Source organism: Cetorhinus maximus, chromosome 23 (genome assembly GCF_964194155.1).
Source record: "Cetorhinus maximus chromosome 23, sCetMax3.hap1.1, whole genome shotgun sequence".
NCBI classification, from domain to species: Eukaryota; Metazoa; Chordata; class Chondrichthyes; order Lamniformes; family Cetorhinidae; genus Cetorhinus; species Cetorhinus maximus.
The window spans coordinates 40,656,041-40,668,156 of NC_135901.1; the positions used below are offsets into that span (position 1 = coordinate 40,656,041).

Sequence of the window (12,116 nt, forward strand, 5' to 3'; positions counted from 1 at the left end):
CGAAAATCAAAGGCCCAAAGTGCTGCTGCAGGACCTCACAGTTTAACATGATGTGTAGGTGCCTCTGGCTCTGTCAGGTATTGTTCTGTATTGGAGTGGTTATCACATGTGAAAGGTCCCCACTTTGAAACTGGGCAGAAACATAATCAAAATCTCTTAATTTAATGGTAAGCAAATGTCCAAAAATTCACGTTTGATGCTAAATATTAAGGGAATACAATATCTCACAGCCACGTGTCCTGTACATCCCACAATCAACGTCACAAAAACAGATTATCCGCGCATTGTGACGTTGCTGTTTGTGGGATTTTGCTGAGTGGTGATTGGTTGTCGTGTTTCCTACATCACAATAATGGCGACACTTCAAAAAGTCCTTCATTGGCTAGAAAGCGCTTTGAGACGTCCACTGGTCTGCAAAAGCGCTATACAAATGCAAGTCTGTCTTTCTTTAATTATCATAAATCCCATTCCTCTGGTTCGTGACCCCCGTCAGTGGAAACAGTCTCTCCCTATCTGCTGTATCAAACCGCCCATCCCAACCGCTACCACCCCTATCATTTTGAGCAGTTCTATGAAATCTCCGTTTAAACTACTTTTCTCTAAAAAGAACAATCACTGTCTCTATAATCTCTCCACAAAACTGAATTTCCTCACCCCTGGACATGCTGCATGGCGAAGGATTGAGACGAGATTTTGGAAAATATTGTCAGTTGGCAGGTGGGAAAATGGAGAAGGAACCAAAACAGAAAACCCAGTCTCCAGCTTTGTGAATCTTTAGAAACACTTTGGGATTCGGAATCATAGGAGAATGAAGGGTGAACTATCCATCTGTCCGGAGACAGCCAATGCACCTTTCCCTTCATTAAGACGCTGGAACAGTGACTATGATGTTCTCAGTGAAATTTACCGACCTGAGGCATTGAAAGGATTCTCGTTACTGCACATCAGGAATTCAAACCTAATATCGGCTTCGGGACAATCAGAATACTTGGTAACAGACAAGACAGCGAGAGGCTCGAAGGGAGACGGCACTGGTTGTAGGAGAGCTGGTTCCCGGTGACATGGATGTGTCTGCAGTGGGTGGGATCAGACTCTTTCCATGTATCCACAATAAATGTCCCAACCATTTATTTTGGACGAGTTAGAGAACAATTGTGATTCCGGTATCAGCAATCTGAAGCTCTAACCCGCTGATGACTTGGCTTAGGATATCTTGCAAGTTGCGTCATTATCAGTCTTGGTGATGCAGTTGGTTAGTGGGTTCGGCTATTGACCAAAGGTTGATGGCGCGAGACCACCCAGGGACGAATCTTTCATTGTTTTCTCCCCATCAACATTTATTGTCACTCAGTTCCCGGTTGTTATTGGGCACTTGCGCTGAAAGGAAAGATTCCCGAAATGTTGCCAGTTCCACTGTTATCCAGTGAGCTCCCAGGCAAGCGGCTTTTTTTTTCGAATATCCATTTCAAATATAATGATAAAACAATTAGACCCACCATGTACCGATATCTAACGCTTTTGAAATATATAAAGATATTGGATTCAAACAAATCCACCAATTATTCTCTCTTCCTCAGCTCCACAGTGAGTGAGACAGGGAAAAGCAGAAAAGCAGCAATATTCCGGCCCCGCTCTCTCCACTCACCCGCTGCCAGCAGAAAGCGGCGACTGCAGCTTCACTCAGCGGGTTACTGCCCATCCCTGGGACACAAGATACTCCAACCTGGGCCAAACCTCCCAATACCCCGAGCACAGGCTCAGGAAAACGCAGGTAGATTATGTCCCGCTCACTAAACCTCCGAGCAGCATTTACAGAATACCCGAGTGAATGAGTCACAAATAAAAGTCACACCAACTTTCTAAATCGTTTCACTCTAAAATTCCTTCATATTAATGAAAAGCTGACTGTTGTGAATCTGAAAATGAGCACCATGGGATTTGTGTTACTGAGTGACTTGTTTTCCATTGTTTGTCCGTCAGGTTTGCAATTCAAATTGTGTTGGATATTGAAGCGAAACTAATTTCAAAATGAGGACACAAAGCAGCTAAACATTAAATCCAGAAACAAATCCTGAGGAAAAGGGATCCCAATGTTTGGAAGGAGGTACAGCTGAGAAGCGAAATCTGTGAATGCTGTTATTGATGAATGAATGGAAAGCATTGGGGCCTTGGTCAATCATCATAGCCGAGTGATGGGAATGATGCTTTTAAAATCCACTGGGTTTTCCCCAGGAAAGTTCACATCTTACCGACTGTGCTTCTTATTGTTGCTGCTTTCAACCAGGTGTCCACAGAACTCTCGGATCAATGGAAGAAAAAACATCCAAAAATTCTCCTGATTTTTGGACTCTAAGGGCATGAAGGGCTATCGGGATCGGGTGGGAAATTGGTGTTGAGTTTGGGAATCCGCCATGATCTTATTCATTGACAGAGGAGGCTTGTCGGGCCTTATGACGTGTTGCTGCTGCTTTGTTTCTGTTCGATTTCAGTATCAATACCAGACAAGGCAAGGGAAGTACTGTCCTGAGTTCGGTAGCGCAGCTGAGTGGTTGTAGGTGGCTGAAGGTTTCGCTCTTTATTCTAATCCCACTGCTGATAAAATTGCCCTATTGGTCGGAAAAGTGCTAGCTCACAGTTAAAGCATGTGTGAGCGAGGTTTCACTTTAACAGGAAGAACCAGGAGATGCAATAAAAATATAAATGCCTGTGGAGAAGAGACGGGGCTGTTGAATCAGCTGAATTCCTTTTCCATTGGCCGACACGGACACGAAGGGCCGAATGTCCTCCTCCTCTGCTGCAGCCATATCTGATTTTATAACAGCCATGTTAACTTATATATAGGGTCAGTCGTCATGGCTGAGTGGTTTAGGTGATGGATTCCAAATCCATTGGGGTTTCCTGCTGCTCATTATTCCTGGTTTTAACTCTGTGTCTACAGAGTTAATTATCGGTTAAATTGAATAAAATCCATCCAAACACTCGGGGGTTTTCCTATTTCTGTTCATTCCCGAAATATTCACAAAACCTGCAGTGGAAATGAAGCAAAATTTGGTGTCATGTTTGCTTTCTGGGCGTTTGTCTCTCCTTAGAGACAATCGCTTGCCCTCTGTCTCTCTCGGTGTATATGGCTGTGTGTGTTCCTCTATGTGTGTCAATGTGACTCAGTTCCCCGAGGGGTTGAACACATTTTTACCATCACAATATTTATTCACATTAGTTGTGCAGCTTCAAATTAAAATGTTACAGAGAAAAATGTCAGGATGAAAGATACAAGAGAGAGTTTGCAATGTTTGGAAGGAGGTGCAGCTAAGAAGTGGAAGATGTGGATGATGTTATTGATGATTGATAAGAATGTATTGCAACCTTCGGGCTTTTGTTGGTCGGTTACCTTCTACACCTTGAAATTCAGAACAAGTTGTGGTATCAGGTGGAAAGCAACATTTGTCTCCATCTATGTTGGGATATGGACCACATAGGTTATGTGTGCTGGGCTAGTTCAACTGGCAGAGCAACGGCTCCTAATTTGAGGGTCATGGGTTCGCCGCACGTTAGATGCAGCTTCTTTCAAACAAATAATCACCAACCTCATCGCTGCGGTTCCTGTGAAACTTGCACACGACGGATATTCACCACTGAAAGCACTTGATGCACATTAGGTTCTAAGCATTTTCATGTCACATCTCTTTCTGCTTCACCTCCAGCTCGCTCTGCTCTTCCATGAGCTGCTTGACCAAACACAGTCAGTTAGTGCGAACATAAAACACAACGTGATCGGTTTACAGATAACAGGGTAAAGAAACACCTCGATCTTCCTGATTCTTCCAGATACCGGTTACATGAATATGCACAGTGCCGATTATCCACAGTCATACTCTCCTTCCAGCCTTGCCTACGTTGTTTAGCTTTGAAATTGTTCGCATTTTCACACTGGGTTTCAATGTGAAGAAAGCAGAGCTGTGATAAGCTTATATTGTTCAGCAGATGTACTGCAAGAAGGTGCTCTTTGGACGCGGTGAGCTCCAGTGAAGGATTGGCATTATTAATGTGTCGCTCAATTAGTCTCGTGACAAATCTCGTGCTGGAAATGACAAGAAAATTCGCTGAATTTGCTACTTGTTTTAGTTTCAAACGAGCCGAATAAAAGGGTAAGAAAGTACATCTCGCTCGAGTGGGTTTCAAAATGGCAGAATGACTGTGAAAGAAGCGCCCGTGCTGTTGCGAATCATAAAATTTTAGAAAGTTACAGCATAGAAAGAGGCCATTCGGCCTCGATGAGCTGCTTTTAAAGAGCAGTTGTGATTGGTTGATTCGTCAGGAGTGATATTTTTGTAAGTGCACAGTAGGCACAAGAATTTGTCCTTCTCCCACACATATTTTGCCTGGCGCCACCATCTCTGTGGTCAGTACTTTGCACCCAGCCCTCCTTTCACTCCCTCACTCCGCCTTTGTCTGTGTTCCCAACTTGTTCAAAGTGTGACATTTCCAGCTCTGAGGCGAAACTTCAAATGTCACCCCACTGATTCTGGTGGAGATGTTAAATGTTTTCAATCAAGAAGTTATCCATACTCATTTTTCACAAGATCGAAAACGTATATTCCCTGACCGGGAATCGAACCCGTGCCGCGGCGGTGAAAGCGCCGAATCCTAAACCACTAGACCACCAGGGAAGCTGTCAGATTTCTTTCAGTTTGGTTTATAGACGCTGCTTTTATCCATGTTTCCATTTTAGATCTAACGAATTCTTCAGTCAAGACAACGGTTTCTGTGAGCTGGAACATGAAATTGACAGTGAGGTGAAATAGCCCCACAAGCTGCTCATGTGAAACTGTCAATTTCCAAAACCTACCACCCTCATCACTGCGGCTCCTGTGAAACTGACAAGAGAACACGCGGCAGAAATTCATCACTGAAAGTAACTGACACACATCAAATTTTAAACACTTTCATGTCGCATCTCTTTCTGCTTCTGTCCCTGCCTCGCCTCCAGCTCCCACCTGCCCGTCCAGCTCCCAGGTCAATTAGCTACTTCATGCAGACACAGTCAGTTCATGAACCCAAGCTTTCCCTGCGCATCAGGGGCAGGGAATGTGGGGCCCAAGGATTTTAGAAATAATGAGTTTGCAGGTGACATGGTAAAGATAATCTGGGATCTCATCTTCCTGATTCTCCCAGATACGGATTACAGGAATGTGCAGAGTGCCGATTATCCACAGTCGCAGATTCCTTCCAGTCTTGTGCACGTTGTTAAGCTTTGAAACCACTCGCAAGAGTGGATTATAAAATGGCAGAGTGAGTGTGAACGAAGTAACCGTGGTGTTGGGAAATATCAAATTATAGAAAGTTATAGTGTGCTGCTTTCAAAGAGCTCTGAAGAAGAGTCATACGGAATCGAAACACTAACTCTGTTTCTCTCTCCAAGCATACTGAATTTTCCCAGCATTTTCTGTTTTTATTTCAGATTTCCAGAATCCACAGTATTTGGCTTTTATCGAAAAATTCTGGTGGTTTTTGGACTCTAAGGGAACGAAGGACTATCGGGATCGGGTGGGAAATTGGGTTTGAGGCTGGAGATTCGCCATAATCTTATAAAGTGACCGAGGAGGCTTGTGGGGCCTTATGACGTATTGTTGCTGCTTTGCTTCTGTTCGATTTCAGTCGTAATACCAGCAAAGGCGATGGGAAGGAGCAGCCACAGTATTTTGCTTTTATCTCTGGATTTCTAGCCCAGTGACAATGCCACTACGCCACCTCATGAATGCCGACAAATGAGTAAGAAAACACGGGTGTGTTTGGGAGAATTTTCTCCTATTTAAAATGATAAATCCTCAGGCGGCAGGATTCAAACCCATGTGTTCATTTTTAACAACAAATGTAAATTATTGAACATTCACTCACACTTAGATGAACAAGTTTGAATCATGCTCTCGTCCGGTTTCAAACCGCTGCTCTGCCACATGTGAAATGACCGTGACCCCCATTGCCCTGCACAGACCCTGCGCTGTAAAGAGCCCAATGGAGCTGTCTGGAATGTTAAACGGTGACGTCATGCAGCAGCACTTTGGGTCTTTGTTTTGAAGAAATGGAATTCGGCTGTTCTCATTAGGAATGCTGGAGACAGACTGATCAACAATGTCATCATCAAATGGCACAGAACTATAAGGTATTTTGGCCCAACGTATCTGCGTCAGTTTTGTACAAAGAGCTTTCTAGTAATCTGAATTTCTTTGTCGCAGTTCATTACCCTGATTTTTTTTCTCCTCCTTTCAAGTCTTTGTCCAATCCCCTTTTGAAAACTCTGAGTTGAGAGAAACAATATTGAAAGAGGTACAGGAGCTTCTGCAGTGTCCATGCTCAGTGTGTGAAAATTAACAAAGTTTCCCTGACCCAATGACACGGAGAGTTGGATTCCGAATTTTTATTACGGTTATAAACATTTTTAAAATAGTTGATTTCAGTCGAATGTTCTAAAAAATAAGTTTATTCTGACCAACCTCCTCATTTTTCTCAGTCGACATACACAATCTAATCACCCTTTACCAACATTCTCGAACTCCCATTCGTCTGCAAGCATTCACAAAAGTTGCAGCTAGAAATGGAACAAAAGCGGAGCCAGGTTGGTGTCAGGCTTGCTTTCTGGGTGTTTGTCTCTCTTTAGAGTCAAATCCTTGCCATCTGTCACTCTTGGTGTATATGTCCATGTGTGTTCTTCTGTGTGTGTCAATGTGGTTCGGTTCCTCATTTTTATCATTCAAACCTTATTCACGTTAATTGTGTAGTTTTAAATTAAGACGATACAGAGAACAAAAGGAGCTGTTTTAAAAGATACAGGAGGAGTTATCTTTCTTTTTTTTTGACTGGAGACTTTTCAGCTTCTAAGGGTCGGCGTGGTACAAAGTAGAGGATGATGGAAATTGTCACTGAACAACATTTAAACACACAGACACCGAGTCCTTGTGGTTGAGTGGTTAGGGCAATGGACGCATCGAGAGTATGAGTTTTTAAATACAAATAGACCAAACTGAAATCCCTCGGACATTAGGAGCTGTTTCTATTACTGTCAGTTGTCGCAAGGAACAGGAAAATAAAAGTTCAATCCCAAATGTTACAGGAACGGATAGGTTATAATCACCAGGAAAGCCTGAACAGCCTGAAGCTGTTTTCTCTAGAAAAGAGAAGGCTGAGAGATGACATGATAGAAATTGAATGTTTTATCTCCGTTTCGTCAAGGATTCGAGGTGAAATTTATTTCTTCGGTTTACATCTTTTGAATCCGCATCAAACAGAATCACAGAATCACAGAATCACACAGTGCAGAAGAGGCCCTTCGGCCCATCAAGTCTGCACCGACACGTGAGAAACACCTGACATACCTACCTAATCCCATTTATCAGCACTTGGCCCTAGCCTTGAATGTTATGACGTGCCAAGTGCTCATCCAGGTACTTTTTTAAAGGATGTGAGGCAGCCCGCCTCCACCACCCTCCCAGGCAGCGCATTCCAGACCTTCACCACCCTCTGGGTAAAAAAAAGTTTTTCCTCACATCCCCCCTAAACCTCCTGCCTCTCACCTTGAAATTATGTACCCTTGTGACTGATCTTTCAACGAAGGCGAACAGCTGCTCCATTTCCACCCTGTCCTTGCCCCTCATAATCTTGTCCACCTCGATCAGGTCGCCCCTCAGTCTTCTCTGCTCCAACGAAAACAACCCAAGTCTATCCAACCTCCCTTCATAACTTAAATGTTTCATCCCAGGCAACATCCTGGTGAATTAAATGTTTAGATATATTGAAAGAAAGATTCTACATTGAGATGGAATTCTTAAAATCGGATTTTGTCATCTGCTGAATCAGCATTTGTATCAAACTCTCTGTCATTAGATTACAACAGTGACTGCACTTGAGAAGGATTTCATTGGCTCTAAAGCGCCTCCCGTTGTCCTGAGTTGGTGAAAGTCTCTGTTCAAATGTAAGTCCTTCTTTCTCTTCTTTCTTTCCGTCTGTCAATCCAAGTTAACAATCATATGGAATAATAAAATGTATCTGTCCCTTTCAGTGTCTACCCTGCTCTCTGTCTCTATCTTCTCTCTTTGTCCCTGTACATCTGCCTCGCTCTCTTTCACTCTTTCAGTCTCTGCTTGTGCCTCAATCTCTGTTCACTTTTGTGCTCTTTATTCCCTCCATTCACTCGCTTTCTGTGTGCAACCAAGGCTCACTGGATTGTTCGTGAGATGAGGCGGTTGTCCTAGGAGGAGAGATTAAGTGAGATGAGTATGTTTTCACTGGAGTTTAGAATACTGAGAGGTGATCTCATTGAAAAGTCTGACATTCTGAGCCAGCTTGACAGTGAACATGCTGAGAGGCTGTTTTCCCCTGGCTGGAGCGTAGAGAACTGGGCTCACATTCTCCAGATAATGTGTCAGCCGTTTAGGACTGAGGTGAGGAGACATTTCTTCACTCAAAGGTTTGTGAATCTTTGGAATTCTGTAGCCCAGTGGTCTGTGGGTCCTCAGTCGCTGAGTATATTGAAGGCTGAGATGTTTAGATTTTTGGTCTTTAAGGGAATGAAGGGGCATCGGGATTGGGTGGGCAACTGGTGTTGAGGTTGAGGGCCTTCCATGACTTTATGAACTGGATGAGGAGGCTCGAGGGGGCGTAAAATTCCTGTTCCTTTTTTGATCATTTCAATGTTATATCTCAGTGGAAATACCATCAAGACGACGGGAAACAGCCGCTTGAGCGTGGTAGCCTGGCCAAACGGCCTCAAGTGCTGGATTCAGGTTCCAGTCTCTGTGGAACCGCTGCCAAAGTTATAGGTGGTTCACCTGTGGGTCATTTTGAATGCTCTGTTCCTACGAAAAGGTTCCTTCTCAAAGTGAATGCAGGCATTTATTGGGTTTCACTTTAACCGGAAGAAGGAGGAGAAGCAATACAATTATTAATTGCTTGTGTGAGAATGCACGGTAGTGGAAGTAGCTGAGTTGCTCTTCCAGAGAGCCGGCACGGACACAATGGGCCGAATGCCCTCCTTCTCTGCTGCAGCCATCTATGCTCAGATACCAACAATATTAACCTATCCATAGGGCCAGTCATCGTAGCTGAGTGGATAAGGCGATGGAGTCCAAATCCATTGGGGTTTCCCGCTTCCCATTATTCCTGGTTTTAACTCTGTGTCTACAGAGTTAATTATCGGTTACAGTGAATCAAATCCATCCAGAAACTCGGGAACTATTTCCGTTAATTGCTGAAAGCATTCACGAAATTTCAGTCGGAAATGGAACAAAAACAGAGCCAGGCTGATGCCAATCTTGCTTTCTGGGTGTTTGTCTCTCCTTAGAGACAAGCCCTTGCCCTCTTTCACTCTCGGTGCATATGTCTGTGTGTGTTCCTCTCTGTGTGTCAATATGGTTCAGTTCCCCGGGAGGTTGAAAACATTTTTCCCATCACAAACTTTATTCACAGTAGTTGTGCAGTTTCATATCAAAATGTTACAGAGAAAAATATCAGGATGGAAGATGCAAGAAGGGTTTGCAATGTTTGGAAGGAGGTGCAGCTCAGAAGTAGAGGATTCAGCGAGGAGCTTTCTTCTCATTTAACACGAGATTTGGAACTAGATCTGGGAGATATTTGTATCGGTGTAAACAGTAAAATCTCGCCTATAAACCTACATGATTCTGAGGAGACTTGACAGGTTAATGTAAAGAAGACGTTTCCACTAGTGGGGAATCTTGATTCAATAGACTCATTTTTGGGATGAAGGGACTGACTTATTAAGAACGGCGGAACAGGTTAAGCCTTTATTCATTAGAGTTTATAAGAATGATGGGTGATCTTATTGAAACAGACAAGATTCTGAAGAGGCTGGACAGGGCAGATGTAGAGAAGATGTTTCCACTAGTGGGGAATCTCAAACTTGGGGACATGGTTACAGAATAAGGTGGCATTCATTTAAAACTGAGATGCGAAGGAATTCCCTCTTTCAGGGGGAAATAAATGTCTGGAATTCTCTACCCCGGAGAGTTGTGGAGTCTAGATCACTGAAAATATTTGAAGAGGATGTAGATAGATTTTTGAAATATCGGGGAGTTGGGGGCTATGAGGAGCTGGCAGGAAAGAGGAGCTGAGGCCTGGGGCAAATCATCCATCATCTTATTGAACGGCGGGGCAGGCCTGAGGGGCCGAATGATTGACTCCAACTGCTCCTACTTCTTATGTTCTTATGTTCGTTTGAAACGTATCTCTGGTGAAACGGGTCGGAAATAAAAAATTCACAGGAGCCGCAGTGATCAGGTTGGTGGGTTTTGGAAATTGACAGTTACACATGAGCAGCTTGTGGGGATATTTCACCTCACTGTCAATTTCATGTTCCAGCTCACAGAAACCGTTGTTGTCATTGACTGAAGAATTCGTTCCATCTAATGGAAACATGGATAAAAGCAGCGTCCATAAACCAAACCGAAAATAGGTTGACAGTTTCCCAGGTGGTGTAGTGGTCAGGATTCAGCACTTTCAACGCCGCGGCCTGGGTTCGGTTCCCGGTCAGGGAGTGCAGATTTTTGATCTTGCTAAAATGAGTATTAATTACTTATTGATTGAAAACATTTAGCAGCTCCACCAGAATCAGTGGGGTGACAGTTGAAGTTTCGCCTCAAGAACTGGAAATATCAGACTTGGAACAGGTCTGGAACAAGGATAAAGGCGGAGTGAGGGAATGAAAAGAGGACAAGGGCTGGGTGCAAAGCACTGACTATAGAAATGTTGGTGCGATAAAAATATGGGTGGGAGAAGGACAAATTTTGCTGCCTACTGTTTGCACTGACAAAAATATCACACCTGCTGGATCAAACAATCACAACTGTTTTTTTAAAAGCAGCACATCAGCTCATCGAGGCCGTATGGCCGCTTTCTATACTGTAACTTTCTATAATTTTATGTTCCCTCACAGCACGGGTGCATCTTTCACAGTCATTCCGTCATTTTATAACCCATTCTAGCGAGGTGTACTTTCCTACCTTGTATTCAGCTCTTTTGAAACCAAAACACGGAGCAAATTCAGCGAGTTTACTTCTCATTTCTAGCACGAGATTTGTCACGAGACTAATTGAACGACACATTAATGGTGCCAATCCTTCCCTGGAGCTCACCGAGTCCAAAGAGCACTGTTATCATCATCCAGTTATGTACCTTCTTGCAGCACATCTGCTGAACAATATAAGTTTATCACAGCTCTGCTTTCTTCACATTGAAATCCAGTGTGAAAATATGAAAAATTTCAAAGCTGAACAACGTACACAAGACTGTAAGGGGAGAGTGACTGTGGATAATCGGCACTGTGCACATTCCTGTAATCAATACCTGGGAGAATCAGGAAGATCCTGATGTTTCTTTACCCTGTTATCTGTAAACCGATCACGTTGTGTTTTACGTTCGCACTAATTGACTGGGTTTGGTCAAGCAGCTCCTGGAAGGGCGGAGAGAGCTGGAGGTGAGACAGAAAGTGATGTGACATGAAAGTGCTTTGAATCCAGTGGTGAATATCCATCATGTGCAAGTTTCACAGGAACCGCAGCGATGAGGTTGGTGATTATTTGCTTCAAAGTAGCTGCATCTAATGTGCGGCGAGCCCACGACCCCGAGATTAAGAGCCTTATGATCTACCAGTTGAACGAGCCAGGCACACATAACATATGTATCCTATATCCCAACATACATGGAGGCAACTGTTGCTTTCTACCTGATACCTCAGCTTGTTCTGAATTTCAAAGTGTAGAAGGTAATCGACCTACAAAAGTTGCAATGCATTCCTCTCAATCATCAATAACATCATTCACATCTTCCATTTCTCAGCTACACCTCCTTCCAAACATTGCAAACTCCTCTTGTATCTTTCACCCTGACATTTTTCTCTGTAACATTTTCATCTGAAGCTGCACAACTAATGTGAATAAATATTGTGATGGTAAACATGTGTTGAACCCCTCGGGGAACCGAACTACATTGACACACACAGAGGAACACACACAGACATATACACCGAGAGTTACAGAGGGTAAGGCTTTGTCTCTAAGGAGAGGCAAACGCCCAGAAAGCAAGCCTGACACCAAATTTTGCTCCATTTC

At 43.5% G+C, this 12,116-nt stretch overlaps 1 protein-coding gene and 1 non-coding gene across 2 annotated transcripts in view; one reads left to right on the top strand and one right to left on the bottom strand.

Annotated features, from left to right (window-relative positions):
* LOC144697994 (uncharacterized) overlaps positions 1 to 12,116 on the top strand; it is a 373,983-nt gene that overhangs the window by 200,275 nt on the left and 161,592 nt on the right. The window lies entirely within an intron of this gene.
* On the bottom strand, positions 4,595 to 4,667 carry trnae-uuc (transfer RNA glutamic acid (anticodon UUC)). Its single transcript has one exon. It is a non-coding gene; the product is annotated as a tRNA-Glu (tRNA).